General features: G+C 40.2%; 1 protein-coding gene across 3 annotated transcripts in view; it reads left to right on the top strand.

The window, feature by feature from the left end:
- Nucleotides 1-14,791, top strand: part of LOC122658759 (acyl-CoA-binding domain-containing protein 4-like) — a 38,300-nt gene that overhangs the window by 22,385 nt on the left and 1,124 nt on the right. The window lies entirely within an intron of this gene.

The following is a 14,791-nucleotide window of genomic DNA, read 5'->3' as shown; positions in this document are numbered from 1 at the left end:
TACCTGACCAGACATTGCATTTGCTGTGAGTGTCGTGAGTCAATTCATGGATGACCCTCACTCCTCTCACTTGGAGGCAGCATGTAGGATACTGCGGTACCTAAAGTCCTCCCCTAGAAAATGAGTCTTATATTCTCCACATAGTCATCTCCAGATAGAGGCCTACACTGATGTAGATTGGGCAGGCCCTGATTATAGAAAATCAACATCCGGATATTACACCTTTGTTGGAGGAAATTTAACTACGTGGAGAAGCAAGAAACAAGTAGTGGGAGCTCGATCTAGTGTTGAAGCTGAGTTTAGAGCTATGGCACAAGGTATATGTGAAATTCTCTGGCTCAAGGGTCTTCTTCAAGATTTGGGTCTAGATGCTGACCTTCCTATGTGACTCTACTGTGACAGCAAGTCCGCAATCAGCATTGCTCATAACCCGGTCCAACATGACTGTACCAAACATGTTGAGATTGACCGGCATTTTATCAAAGAAAAATCGGAACAAGAAGTAATTTGTGTTGGTCAACCGGGTCTATTGAGGTTTTCTGGAGTGGTGTTGTCATTGTTGGCAACCTTATTATCCATATTGGTGATGCGGCAGTGGTATTTGATGAGTTGGAAGAGCTGAAACGGTCAAACAGTCACCTACACAGCTATAAGGGTATTTTGGTCATTTGACAGGGCTACAGGGGTACCCGCATTTGAAGAACACCATTTAACAGCATATTAAGTCCTTATATAGTGTTTGGCAAAGGGGCGAAACAACAGGTGAAGGTTTCATGCTGTTAAAGTTGTGATTTCACAGGTTCATGCAATGGCAGTGACTTTAAGGTCATTTTTGGAAGGTTTAATGGCATTTCTAGGTGAAGTGGTCTTCATGAGAAATGAAGTTCGTCGAGTCACGGTTCCAACGCAACTGGTCTCGCATCATTTCAGTGTCGGAAGAGAAAGTTACAGTTGTTTCCTTGTTGACGCGCAAAAATGGAGCAAATCTGGCATTGGCAAAAAGTTTTATACTTAGCCAATTTTTTGGTCGTTTTTTTTTAAAGTGCTACTGGAGACAGAGGTGTCCCATTGTTTTATAAAGTTACAGAATCATGGTGGCCGTTGGATTTTGTTCATCACGTCGCTCTGTAATTGGCTTGCCATTGATGGTGCACGGTGCTACGCCATACACCATAACATTGTTCCTTAAGAGAGTAGTACACGGTTGTTGAAATTTGAATTTTGACTTGGGTAAGTGCTGTACAGCTGTCACCATTTTTTGGAAAGTAATTTCTCGGCAAATCTTGATACGCAAGTCGTGCATTGTCGATTGTCACAAATATCTTTGAATATTACAATTCTACCCTCCACTTGCCATTTTGGATCATCTAACTTTGGAAGGCAATATCTCTCTCATTCAGAGTCCAAATTAGTCGCCGTTTTTTTTTAAATTGCATATTTTTTCAAGGAGAACACAGTGGAAACGTGAGAAACTGCAGAAAAATGTCAGAAACATAAAAAACTGTGAGAAACCTTGATTGAACAGTCGAAGATGCTGCTTTGAACATTGGAGAACGTGCACGACATCAGGAAGGCTTCAAGCCGTAGGTTAGTCACGGGATTACTCAGGGAGAGGTAATCTTTTGTTTCACAAGGCCTATTTGATATTTAGGGTTTGATTCATGTTGAAAGAATCCTAATTTTTGTTCATGTTATTGGGAGGGATTTGTAATTGAATTTTTATATTCATATTGTAATTCCATTCAAGTTGGACTTGATTGGATTGGGGTTGTAGCCCTAGATTTCGTTGTTGCGGAGTCAGAAGCAGGTGTTGTAGCACCTGGGCTATTGTAGTAGTCGAATTCGAGTTGAGTATTTGAGGAAATATGAAACCCTTACGGGTATTCCTCCGTGGATGTAGGCAGCTTGGCCGAACCACGTATATTTGGTGTACTGTGTGCTTGTTATTTTGTTTTCGTATTCTTGGAGTGTGTTTGCTGCAGAGTGGTGGTGCATTGTCTGGTAGACCTGGCCACACAGTAGTTGCGAGGTGGACGTGCATGTGTGATTGGTAATTATGGGACTGCCCCGGCCAATCTTTTTGTGTGATTGTTTTTGCTACGGGATTGAGTTTGGAAGAATTTTTTTGAAGGCACTGATTCACCACGCCTCTCAATGCACATGGGATTATCAAGTAGTATCAGACTTAAGTTACCTAGTGAATTGAAGTTTAACAGCTTGGGACAGTGAGCTGAGAGAAAGAAGGATGGATAGCAACATGAATTCTGATCACGAAGAAGTACCACAGTTTGATGGAACAGGTTATGGCTTTTGGTGCATCGGGATGGAGACATATCGAAATCATTGGGCTACGGTGTTTGGATGTCTGTGAAGAATGGTTACAAAATTCCCACAGGTAATATAACTAAGACAGTTGAACTCAAGAAGTATGAAAACGACTCTAAGGCTAAGAATGCACTTCTGAGTGCATTGGTCAACACTGAGTTTACCAGAGTTGTTGGATGTGAGACTGCTAAAGAAGTGTGGGACAAGTTACAGAATGTCCATGAAGGTGATGAGAAGATCAAAGAGGCAAAACTACAACACTATAGGTCACTGTTTGATAGTTTGAAAATGTCTGATGAAGATACAGTGGAAAGCTTCATGAGTAAAGTGAATGAAATTATAAACACCATCAGAAGTCTTGGTGAGGAAATCAAGGATGCAGTGGTAGTAAAGAAGATTCTCAGGTCTTTGTCGGATCTCTATAACCCAAAGGTGTCTGCTATAGAAGAGTCAAAGAACTTGAATGAGTTGAGTTTAGATGAATTGCATGGTATATTGACTGCATATGAAATGAGAATGGTGAAGCCTAAATCCACAGAGAAGGAGGCTGCATTTAAAGCCATGAAGAAGTTGAAAATTAAGCAAGAAAATGATAATGAAGATTATGATGATGAGCTTATTACCTACCTTGCTAGGAAGTTCAAGAATGGTAAAGGTAAATACAAGGGAAAACTTCCCTTGAAATATGCTTTAATTGTGGAGGTATAGGACATTTTGCCTCTAAGTGTTCAAAGAAGAGCAAAACAATTGAGTCAGATGATGAAGATACTCAAGCCTCCAAGAACAGCTTTAAAAAGAAAAAGTTCATTTCAAAGAAGAATGACACCCTCAAGAAAAAGAGTTTGATGACACAAGAAGATGACACCTCTTCAGAAGAATTAACAGAAGTTGAAGATTCTAATGATGAACTAATGTTCATAGCCTTAGCAAGCAATGACCATCAAGAAGAGGAAGAAAAATCTGATGAGGATGAAGAATCAGAAGCTGAAGATCTGGAAACTATTTTTTATACTACCTTAAATGAGCTCAAGATAGAAAGAAAGAGAAGCAAGATGTTGGAGAAACAGCTTGCAGAAGGAGAGAAAATCAGTCAACTAAAGCTCACCATTGAAGAAACACAGAAGATGACTAAAGATATTAGCATTAACTTATCTTTGAAAGTTGATGAATGTGCCAACCTTGAAGAAGAAATAGTAAAACTGAAGGTAAAACTTGAAAATTTGAAAAATAAGGACTACCTTACAGTTGCAAATACATCTCCAATAGTTACAACTGTGAATGATAAGGGCAAGGAGGTTTGTGTTCAAGAAACTGAAGAAGAACATGACCAAGCATCAAATGGAGTTAGCATGTTAGATGATCTCCTTAGTAGATAAAGACCTATCAATGATAAATCTGGTCTTGGCTATGAGAATGGGGGTTCTTCAAAGAGAGTGAAGATAAATGGGAATGACACTGAACATAATCCGGTCAGGTTTGTTAGTGAGAAGAGAAGAGGTTCAAGACCTATGAATTCTACTAGCAAGAAGGTTGACGAGGATGGGCTTACTACAATATACTATCAGAGATCCAAAGACTATATGAAGAATATTTGGCGGACTCAAAGGTTCATGGGTATTGTTATGGCTGCAACATGTATGGACACGAGTAAACGAATGTAGAAGGAATGTCAAGCTGCGATTGTCAAAATGAAGAACAAGTTTGCACCATTGGTTGATCGAAATGTGGAATGTTTTAGATGCTACAACCTTGGTCACATTGCAAGAAATTGCAAGACCTTGCTTCCCTCTCAAAGGCAGTCTATGAAGAAGGAGAAGAAATATCATACAAAGTACAAGAAGGTGTTTACAAAGAAGGAATCTAGAAAATCCATCACTGTATCTAAAAAAGCAGTTTGGGTTGAGAAGAAGAAGACAGGAGAAAGCAACAAATCATTGATTGTTCAGACGGCTTTTAAGGCTCGAAGAAGATCATCTCCATGGATTCTTGACAGTGGGTGTTCTACTCATATGACAGGTGAAAGAGATAGATTTTTAAATATTGATAAAGTTGAAAGTGTCTTCGTTAGATTTGGGAACAATGATGGGGCCAAGATTGAAGGCAAGGGGACAGTCAACTTGGATCAAGGAAGAATAAAATCTGGCAGGGTGTTGTATGTGAGCGGGTTGAAACATAACCTTCTGAGTGTGAGTTGGATATGTGACCAAGGAAATGAAGTCTTATACGAAGGAAGGTTTTGAGATAAGGAAGACGAAAAATGGAAAGAAAGTGGCTCATGGTTCCAGGACAGCTGAGAATTTGTATGTTCTTACAGAGAGCAATGATGACAGTTGCATGATTAGTCAGGAGAATGAAACTACACTTTGGCACAGAAGACTTGGGCATATAAATTTCAAGAACTTAACCAAGTTGAGCAAGAACAAGGGTGTTAGGGATCTTCCAGAAATCAAGAACCTCTCAAATCATGTTTGTGGACCATATCAGAAGGGTAAGCAAACAAGGGCTATATACAAGTCAAAGGAACACTATCCTAGTAAGCCTTTAGACTTAATTCATACAGATTTGTGTGGACTAATGAGGACTCAAGCACTTGGAGGAGAGAGATATTTTATGTTACTTATTGATGAGTACTCAAGGATGACATGGGTCTTTTTCCTCAAGGACAAAAATGAAGCCTTACACTGCCTCAAGGTGTTCAAGAAAAGGGTTGAGAATGAGACTGGCAAAACAATCAAGTGCATCAGATCTAACCAAGGAAAGGAGTTCACATAGAGTACTTTCATAGAATTTTGTAATGAACATGGCATACAAATTCAGCATTCGGTAGCAAGAACCCCTCAACAAAATGGGGTAGTTGAAAGGAAGAATATGACAGTTTAAGGAATGGCTAAGGCAATGCTTACAGATAATAATATTGCAAAACATTTTTGGAGAGAAGCCATCTATACAGCTGTCTACATTGGCAACAGGTGCTTGTTGAGACCACAGGAATCCAAGACTCCGTATGAATTATGATTTAATAGAAGAGCCACACTGAAACACTTTAGGGTGTTTGGTAGTCGTTGCTTCATCAAAAGAAAGGAAGACAACCTTGGAAAATTTGACGGTAGAGTAGATGAAGGGATTTTCTTAGGGTATTCCTCAAAGAGCGAGGCTTACAAATGCTTCAAAAAGAGGTTGGGAAAAGTTGTGGAGAGTTCAGGTGTGAAGATTGATGAAACATTACCCCACTTTAAACCAGTAGTGTTAGAAGAACAAACTTTTGAAGAGGTTGATGATGATGCGACTGTAAATGATGAAGTTGTGGAAGTTCAAAAGCATGAGGATGCAAACACAAATGCCCATGAGATTGACACAGTGACAGAGAGAGATGGAAGACCTAGTTTTGAAAAGTGGCAAAAAGTGCATCCCCTAAATCAAGTCATCAGAGATCCTAAAGCGGGCATGCAGACAAGAAAGATGAAGGCCATTACATATTCTCTATTGTCACAGGTGGAACCCAGGTCCGTTTATGAAGCAAGCATAGATGAACATTGGTTTAAAGCCATGAACGAAGAGCTGGATCAGATTGAGAAGAACAACACATAGGAGTTAGTTCCCAGACTAGCAGACAAGAATATTATTGGCACCAAGTGGGTCTTCAGGAACAAGTTAAATGAAGATGGCCAGGTGATGAGAAACAAAGCCAGACTTGTGTGCAAGGGCTAGGCTCAGGTGGAAGGAATAGATTTTGATGAGACTTTTGCACTGGTAGCAAGGATGGAATCCATTCGGATGTTCCTAGCTTTAGCGGTATACAAAGGATTCAAGATATATCAGATGGACGTGAAGTCAGCTTTCTTGAATGGTAATCTTGAAGAGGAAGTATATATAAAGCAACCAGATGGTTTTCAGCTTGGGGAGGATCCAGATATGGTTTGTAGACTAAAGAAAGCTCTTTATGGATTGAAGCAAGCTCCAAGAGCTTGGTACTCCAGACTTGATACTTATTTGCATCATTTGGGACTGCGAAAGGGTATGGTTGATAGCAACCTGTATGTGATGACAGAAACCAGTAGTCAATTGATTGTGGTAGTATATGTAGATGATATAATTTTTGGAGGGCATAATGATGAAGTGTGTAAACAGTTTACAGAGTGCATGAAGAAAGAGTTCGAGATATCCATGCTCGGAGAACTCTCATACTTTGTGGAATTGCAGGTGAACCAACGGCAGAACGGCATTTTCATATGCCAGATGAAGTATACCAAAGAGATGTTGAAGAAATTCCAGATGGAGGATAGTAAACCAATGGGTACGCCCATGGTTGTGGGATGCAAACTGAGTACAGATGATGATTCCCCCTTAGTTGATCAAACAATGTATAGGTCTATGATTGGCAGTTTGTTGTATTTGACAGCGTCAAGGCCTGATATTATGCAAGCAGTTTGTCTGGTAGCTAGATTTCAAGCCAGCCCAAAGGAGACACATCTATTGGCAGTTAAACGAATTTTCAAATATCTTCGGGGTACAGTTGAGTATGATTTATGGTATTCTAAGACCTCTAAATTCACTCTCACGGCATTTTCAAATGTGGATTAGGCAGGTAGTGTGGATGATAAGAAGAGCACTAGTGGCGGTGCATTCTCCCTTGGCAAAAGCCTTGTTGCATGGCACAGTAAGAAGCAAGAGTGTTTCATTGTCTATGGCAGAGGCAGAGTATATTGCAGCGGCAACTTGTTGCACTCAAGTCATTTGGATGAAGAGGCAAGTTGCAGATTATGGCATTGATGGTTCTGAACCGATTCCTATCATGTGTGATAATATGAGCGTAATAAATATTGCAATGAATCCGGTACAGCACTCGAGGATAAAGCACATCGATATCTGATATCACTTCTTGAAGGAGAAAGTCACAACTAATGAGGTGAGATTGGATTTTGTCTCTACATCAAAACAGGTCGCCGATATTTTCACAAAACCACTTCCCAAGGAGAGTTTTGAACGGCTCTGAGATAAACTTGGAGTTGTCACTCCAGTTGCACAGTAGGAGGCATGTATACAGGGGGAGCTTCTGGATAGGGGGAGTTTCCATGACCCTTTGTATTTGTTGTCAAAGGGGGAGAAGTTGGTGTATGTGTATGTGATGCACTTGATTGTTTTGCCAATCTCATTCTCAACCCTTTTCTTGAACACCTTGAGGTAGTGTAAGGCTTCAGTTTTGTCCTTGAGGAAAAAGACCCATGTCATCCTTGAGTACTCATCAATAAGTAACATAAAATATCTCTCTCCTCCAAGTGCTTGAGTCCTCATTGGTCCACACAAATCTGCACACAAATCTGTATGAATTAAGTCTAAAGGCTTACTAGGATAGTGTTCCTTTGACTTGTATATAGCCCTTGTTTGCTTACCCTTCTGACATAGTCCTCAAACATGATTTGTGAGGTTCTTGATTTTTGGAAGATCCCTAACACCCTTGTTTTTGCTTAACTTGGTTAAGTTCTTGAAATTTATATGCCCAAGTCTTCTGTGCCAAAGTGTAGTTTCATTCTCCTGACTAATCATGCAACTGTCATCATTGCTCTCTGTAAGAACATACAAATTCTCATCTGTCCTGGAACCATGAGCCACTTTCTTTCCATTTTTCGTCTTCCTTATCTCAAAACCTTCCTTCGTAAATAAGACTTCATTTCCTTGGTCACATATCTGACTCACACTCAGAAGGTTATGTTTTAACCCGCTCACATACGACACCCTGCCAGATTTTATTCTTCCTTGATCCAAGTTGACTGTCCCCTTGCCTTCAATCTTGGCCCCATCATTGTTCCCAAATCTAACTAAGCCATTTTCAACTTTATCAAGATTTAAAAATCTATCTCTTTCACTTGTCATATGAGTAGAACACCCACTGTCAAGAATCCATGGAGATGATCTTCTTTGAGCCTTAAAAGCCGTCTGAACAATCAATGATTTGTTGCTTTCTCCTGTCTTCTTCTTCTTCTCAACCCAAACTGCTTTTTCAGATACAGTGATGGATTTTCTAGCTTCCTTCTTTGTAAACACCTTCTTGTTCTTTGTGTGATATTTCTTCTCCTTCTTCATAGACTGCCTTTGAGAGGGAAGCAAGGTCTTGCAATTTCTTGCAATGTGACCAAGGTTGTAGCATCTAAAACATTCCACATTCTGATCAACCAGTGGTGCAAACTTGTTCTTCATTTTGACAACTGCAGGCTTGACATTCCTTCTACATTCGTTTACTCTGTGTCCATACATGTTGCAGCCATAACAATACCCATTGAACCTTTGAGTCTGCCAAATATTCTTCATATAGTCTTTGGATCTCTGATAGTATATTGTAGTAAGCCCATCCTCGTCAACCTTCTTGCTAGTAGAATTCATAGGTCTTGAACCTCTTCTCTTCTCACTAACAAACCTGACCGGATTATGTTCAGTGTCATTCCCATTTATCTTCACTCTCTTTGAAGAACCCCCATTCTCATAGCCAAGACCAGATTTATCATTGATAGGTCTTTGTCTACTAAGGAGATCATCTAACATGCTAACTCCATTTGATGCTTGGTCATGTTCTTCTTCAGTTTCTTGAACACAAACCTCCTTGCCCTTATCATTCACAGTTGTAACTATTGGAGATGTATTTGCAACTGTAAAGTAGTCCTTATTTTTCAAATTTTCAAGTTTTACCTTTAGTTTTACTATTTCTTCTTCAAGGTTGGCACATTCATCAACTTTCAAAGATAAGTTAATGCTAATATCTTCAGTCATCTTCTGTGTTTCTTCAATGGTGAGCTTTAGTTGACTGATTTTCTCTCCTTCTTCTGCAAGCTGCTTCTCCAACATCTAGCTTCTCTTTCTTTCTATCTTGAGCTCATTTAAGGTAGTATAAAATTTAGTTTCCAGATCTTCAGCTTCTGATTCTTCATCCTCATCAGATTTTTCTTCCTCTTCTTGATGGTCATTGCTTGCTAAGACCATGAACATTAGTTCATCATCAGAGTCTTCAACTTCTGTTAATTCTTCTGAAGAGATGTCATCTTCTTTTGTCATCAAACTCTTTTTCTTGAGGGTGTCATTCTTCTTTGAAATGAACTTTTTCTTTTTAAAGCTGTTCTTGGAGGCTTGAGTATCTTCATCATCTGACTCAATTGTTTTGCTCTTCTTTGGACACTTAGAGGCAAAATGTCCTATACCTCCACAATTAAAGCATTTCAAGGGAAGTTTTCCCTTGTATTTACCTTTACCATTCTTGAACTTCCTAGCAAGGTAGGCAATAAGCTCATCATCAGAATCTTCATTATCATTTTCTTGCTTAATTTTCAACTTCTTTATGGTTTTAAATGCAGCCTCCTTCTCTGTGGATTTAGGCTTGACCATTCTCATTTCATATGCAGTCAATATACCATGCAATTCATCTAAACTCAACTCATTCAAGTTCTTTGACTCTTCTATAGCAAACACCTTTGGGTTATAGAGATCCTGCGAAGACCTAAGAATCTTCTTTACTACCACTTCATCCTTGATTTCCTCACCAAGACTTCTGATGGCGTTTATAATTTCATTCACTTTACTCATGAAGCTTTCCATTGTATCTTCATCAGACATTTTCAAACTATCAAACAGTGACCTATAGTGTTGTAGTTTTGCCTCTTTGATCTTCTCATCACCTTCATGGACATTCTGTAACTTGTCCCACACTTCTTTAGCAGTCTCACATCCAACAACTCTGGCAAACTTAGTGTTGACCAATGCACTAAGAAGTGCATTCTTAGCCTTAGAGTCGTTTTCATACTTCTTGAGTTCAACTGTCTTAGTTATATTACCTGTGGGAATTTTGTAACCATTCTTCACAGACATCCAAACACCGTAGCCCAATGATTTCAGATATGTCTCCATCCTGATGCACCAAAAGCCATAACCTGTTCCATCAAACTGTGGTACCTTGCTGTGACTGTAACTACTGTTGCTATCCATCCTTCTTTCTCTCAGCTCACTGTCCCAAGCTGTTAAACTTCAATTCACTAGGTAACTTAGGTCTGATACTACTTGATAATCCCATGTGCATTGAGAGGGGTGGTGAATCAGTGCCTTCAAAAACATTCTTCCAAACTCAATCCCGTAGCAAAAACAATCACACACAAAGATTGGCCGGGGCAGTCCCATAATTACCAATCACACATGCACGTCCACCTCGCAACCACTGTGTGGCCAGGTCTACCAGACAATGCACCACCACTCTGCAGCAAACACACTCCAAGAATACGAAAACAAAATAACAAGCACACAGTACACCAAATATACGTGGTTCGGCCAAGCTGCCTACATCCACGGAGGAATACCCGTAAGGGTTTCGTATTTTCTCTAATACTCAACTCGAATTCGACTATTACAATTGCCCAGGTGCTACAACACCTGCTTCTGACTCTTCAACAACGAAATATAGGGCTACAACCCCAATCCAATCAAGCCCAACTTGAATGGAATTACAATATGAATATAAAAATTTAATTACAAGTCCCTCCCAATAACATGAACAAAAAATTAGGATTCTTTCAACATGAATCAAACCCTAAATATCAAATAGGATTTGTGAAACAAAAGATTACCTCTCCCTGAGTAATCGCGTGACTAACCCACTACTTGAAACCTTCCTGATGTCGTGCACGTTCTCCAATGTTCAAAGCAGCATCTTCGATTGTTCAATCAAGGTTTCTCACAGTTTTTGACGTTTCTGACATTTTTCTGCAGTTTCTCACGTTTCCACTGTGTTCTACTTGAAAAAATATAAAACGGCGACTAATTTGGACTCCGAATGAGAGAGATATTGCCTTCCAAAGTTAGTTGATCCAAAATGGCAAGTGGAGGGTGGAGTTGTAATATTCAAAGATATTTGTGACAATCAGCAATGCACGACTTGCGTATCAAGATTTGCAGAGAAATTACTTTTCCAAAAAATGGTGACAGCTGTATAGCACTTATCCAAGTCAAAATTCAAATTTCAACAACTGTGTACTACTCTCTTAAGGAACAATGTTATGGTGTATGGCGTAGCACCGTGCACCATCAAGGGCAAGCCAATCACAGAGCAACGTGATGAACAAAATCCAACGGCCACCATGATTCTGTAACTTTATAAAACAATGGGACACCTTTGTCCCCAGTAGGACTTTAAAAAAAAACGACCAAAAAATTGGCTAAGTATAAAACTTTTTGCCTATGTCAGATTTGCTCCATTTTTGCACGTCAACATGGAAGCAACTGTAACTTTCTCGTCCGACACTGAAATGATGCGAGACCAGTTGCGTTGGAACCGTGACTCGACGAACTTCATTTCTCATGAAGACCACTTCACCTAGAAATGCCATTAAACCTTCCAAAAATGACCTTAAAGTCACTGCCATTGCATGAACCTGTGAAATCACAACTTTAACAATATGAAACCTTCACCTGCTGCTTCGCCCCTTTGCCAAACACTATATAAGGACTTAATATGCTGTTAAATGGTGTTTTTCAAGTGTGGGTACCCCTGTAGCCCTGTTAAATGACCAAAATACCCTTATAGCTGTGTAGGTGACTGTTTGACCGTTTCAGCTCTTCCAACTCATCAAATACCACTACCGCATCACCAATATGGATAATAAGGTTGCCAACAATGACAACACCACTCCAGAAAACCTCAATAGACCCGGTTGACCAACAATCTCCCCCTTTGGAATTGTTGGCAACCCTTTACACACACACCAACTATTTGTATCCCATTCATCCAGTCTAGTGAGCAGTTGGCTGATATTCTTACCAAGGGACTTAGTAGTAAGTTGTTTTGTCCTATAATTAGCAAGTTGGGCATGTTTGTCATGTATGCACCAACTTGAGGGGGAGTGTTGTAATATGGGTTCAAGGGTAAAATTGTCCTAGGGGTAATTGTGCCCTTGTACCTATTCTAGAATGTTCTCTATCATATTATAAATAAAGCATGACTGTGGTCACACTGATCAAACCAGTATTCACAGAATTCAACAGTTCCCAAGCCTCACCCCCAATCCTTTTTGTATGTTGTGCGAGTGTGATCAAGACAATTGTTGAAAAAGAATCATCAATTTTATGCAGAATTTAGAATGTTTTTCATTGGGATGAATTGAAATGTGTCCTCTCCCTTCTCCCCCCCCCCCCCCCAATATGATGTGACTGTCACAACCGCTTATCCCAAAAGCTTGAGCTGTTAAGTAAGGGCCACAATAATGTATATCAACAAATGCCAACATCATCCCACCCCCCGAGGCATGTGCAGGCCCACACAGACACATGGTTCTGCATGTGATACCATCACGTGGCACCAAGAGAGCACAAAGCATAGGGACAACAACACAACACAAACCCCTCGTACTTATCATGGATCAAACACCTGGCCTCCTAGCTCTGATACTGTGTTACAACCGATTACCCCAAAAGCTCGAACGGTTAAGGGCCACAAGATGACAAGAATGTATATCAACAAACACCAAAATACGACTAGGTTGTCACCAAAACAATCATCTTGTTGATCTGGATCATTAAACATCTCCCACTAGCATGAATTGGAATGAGTGTTATGCAGATTTGTTTACTGCACCGAGCTACAAAACTGTTTGAAACTAGAGATAACACTAAAATCCATTATGTAAGACTAGGGGAATGGCAGACTGATTGTCATAACCCTGTAATGGGATGGCCAACATGCTCTCCACTAGCCCTTGTGGTGAAAACAATAGCTTGTATTGTTACTGCCCTCTATCAAATGACAGCTCTGGTATGTCAGCTCATAAAAAGAAAAATGATTAGAACTGAACCCTGACTGGGTTTTTTAACTCATGTAGTTCTTGAAATCTTGACTGCAACAGTGAAGTTGCACCTGACACCTGAGAAATTCTGCCTCTACATAGCTAATACTGAAGACAGGCTGTTGCAACGACAGCCGGTTTGATGAAGTTTATTATTTTCTTGTTTACCGTTGTGTGAACCACACTAAACATGGATTTGCTCGTTTGGGAGAGAAGGGGTTTCTTCCCGTCCGGCAGAGGGAGAGATAGGGAGAGGAAATCATAGATGCCGGAGATGCGCTAGTTACAGCAACAGCACTGCCTGCGCATCCAGCCGTTCGTCACTGTCATTATTGCTTGAAGATGGAGGGAAGTTGCCATCCATGGCGCCTGACCATAACTGCTGAAAATGGTTCCACCGCAAAGACCCAATCACCGACCGATCCAACTCAGATCACAACCCTGGGCAGACAAAAGACCCCAATAACCTCCCTCCCTCTCTTTCTCTTTCACGAGTCTCCTCCTGCGTGTTTTCAAACCTGGAAAGTGTGAGCAGGAAGTTGCCAGCCATGGCGCCTCACCAAAACTGCTGAAAATGGTTCCGCAGCGAAGACCAATCACTGACTACTCCCTCTCTCACGCAAACCTCTCCCTCACCATCGAAGATGACAACCAGCGACGTCCTGCTGCGGCTCACCCCAGCCTCAACCCTCCGTGGAAGAAGAACCCTGCTGCGGATTCAATGAATATTCCGGCGATCTCATCATTTTCCGGCAAAGGGTGACAATCAGCCTGACCCAAACTTTAATGTCAAAAGAAGCCAATCTTGTTGATGAATTTGAGAAAACAGAACTGATAGAGAGGATTGTAAGGGACTAATGAGAAGAAAAACTGAGATTAAATCACAACGGAATGTACAGAAATGAAGATGAGATAAAAAAATCGAAAATTAAATTCTCACTTTGAAAGCCGACGTATTTAAAAAGAGAAGGAACACCAAGAGAAACTATACCACTTTTTTTTTAAATAAAATGACCAAATTCGAATCCAAAGCTTATTTTGAGATATCAACTGAGAGTTCGTAGGAGGGGAGATTAGAAGTAAACAGAGAAGAATATGTGGAAGAAACAGAGCTGAGATTTAAGAAACAGAGATAGTGCTTCGATTGATGGATGTGGAGTTGAATGCCATTGATAATGCCCATAACAGACACTTTTGTGCCTCACAGGGAAACACTGAATTCATTGTGAAGAGGCCAACCCTGTGAATTCAAAGTGAAGAGGCTAACCCTTCACCATTGGCAGCAGCCTCCTCCAAATTGGATTTCAATAAATTAATAAATTGTGATGGCTGGAATAATCTAAGGGGCTATCCATTCGCAGAGTATTTTCTGAATTGATTATTTGTTATTTGAGGGATGCTTAAAGCCAAGCATATGAGAGTCATTCATCTCCTCATTTACTCTGGCACCTTCATGGCCATCAATGCAGTTAAAGGAACTCAACAGGCTCACTGGACTACTTGGAATCTTCTTCAAGACGTCTATGAACTTGTAGAACACTTCAGTGAAGTCAGGTTCCATCTTTTTTATAGAGAATCCAACCATTCATTGTGCAGATTGGCTTGCAGGAATAGTATATAACATACACGGAACTCAATTTTGATTTTGACTGTTC

The sequence above is a fragment of the Telopea speciosissima genome, chromosome 4 (genome assembly GCF_018873765.1).
Source record: "Telopea speciosissima isolate NSW1024214 ecotype Mountain lineage chromosome 4, Tspe_v1, whole genome shotgun sequence".
NCBI lineage: Eukaryota > Viridiplantae > Streptophyta > Magnoliopsida > Proteales > Proteaceae > Telopea > Telopea speciosissima.
The sequence above is the reverse complement of the archived record's forward strand: the minus strand, read 5'-3'. Positions and strand labels throughout refer to the sequence as shown.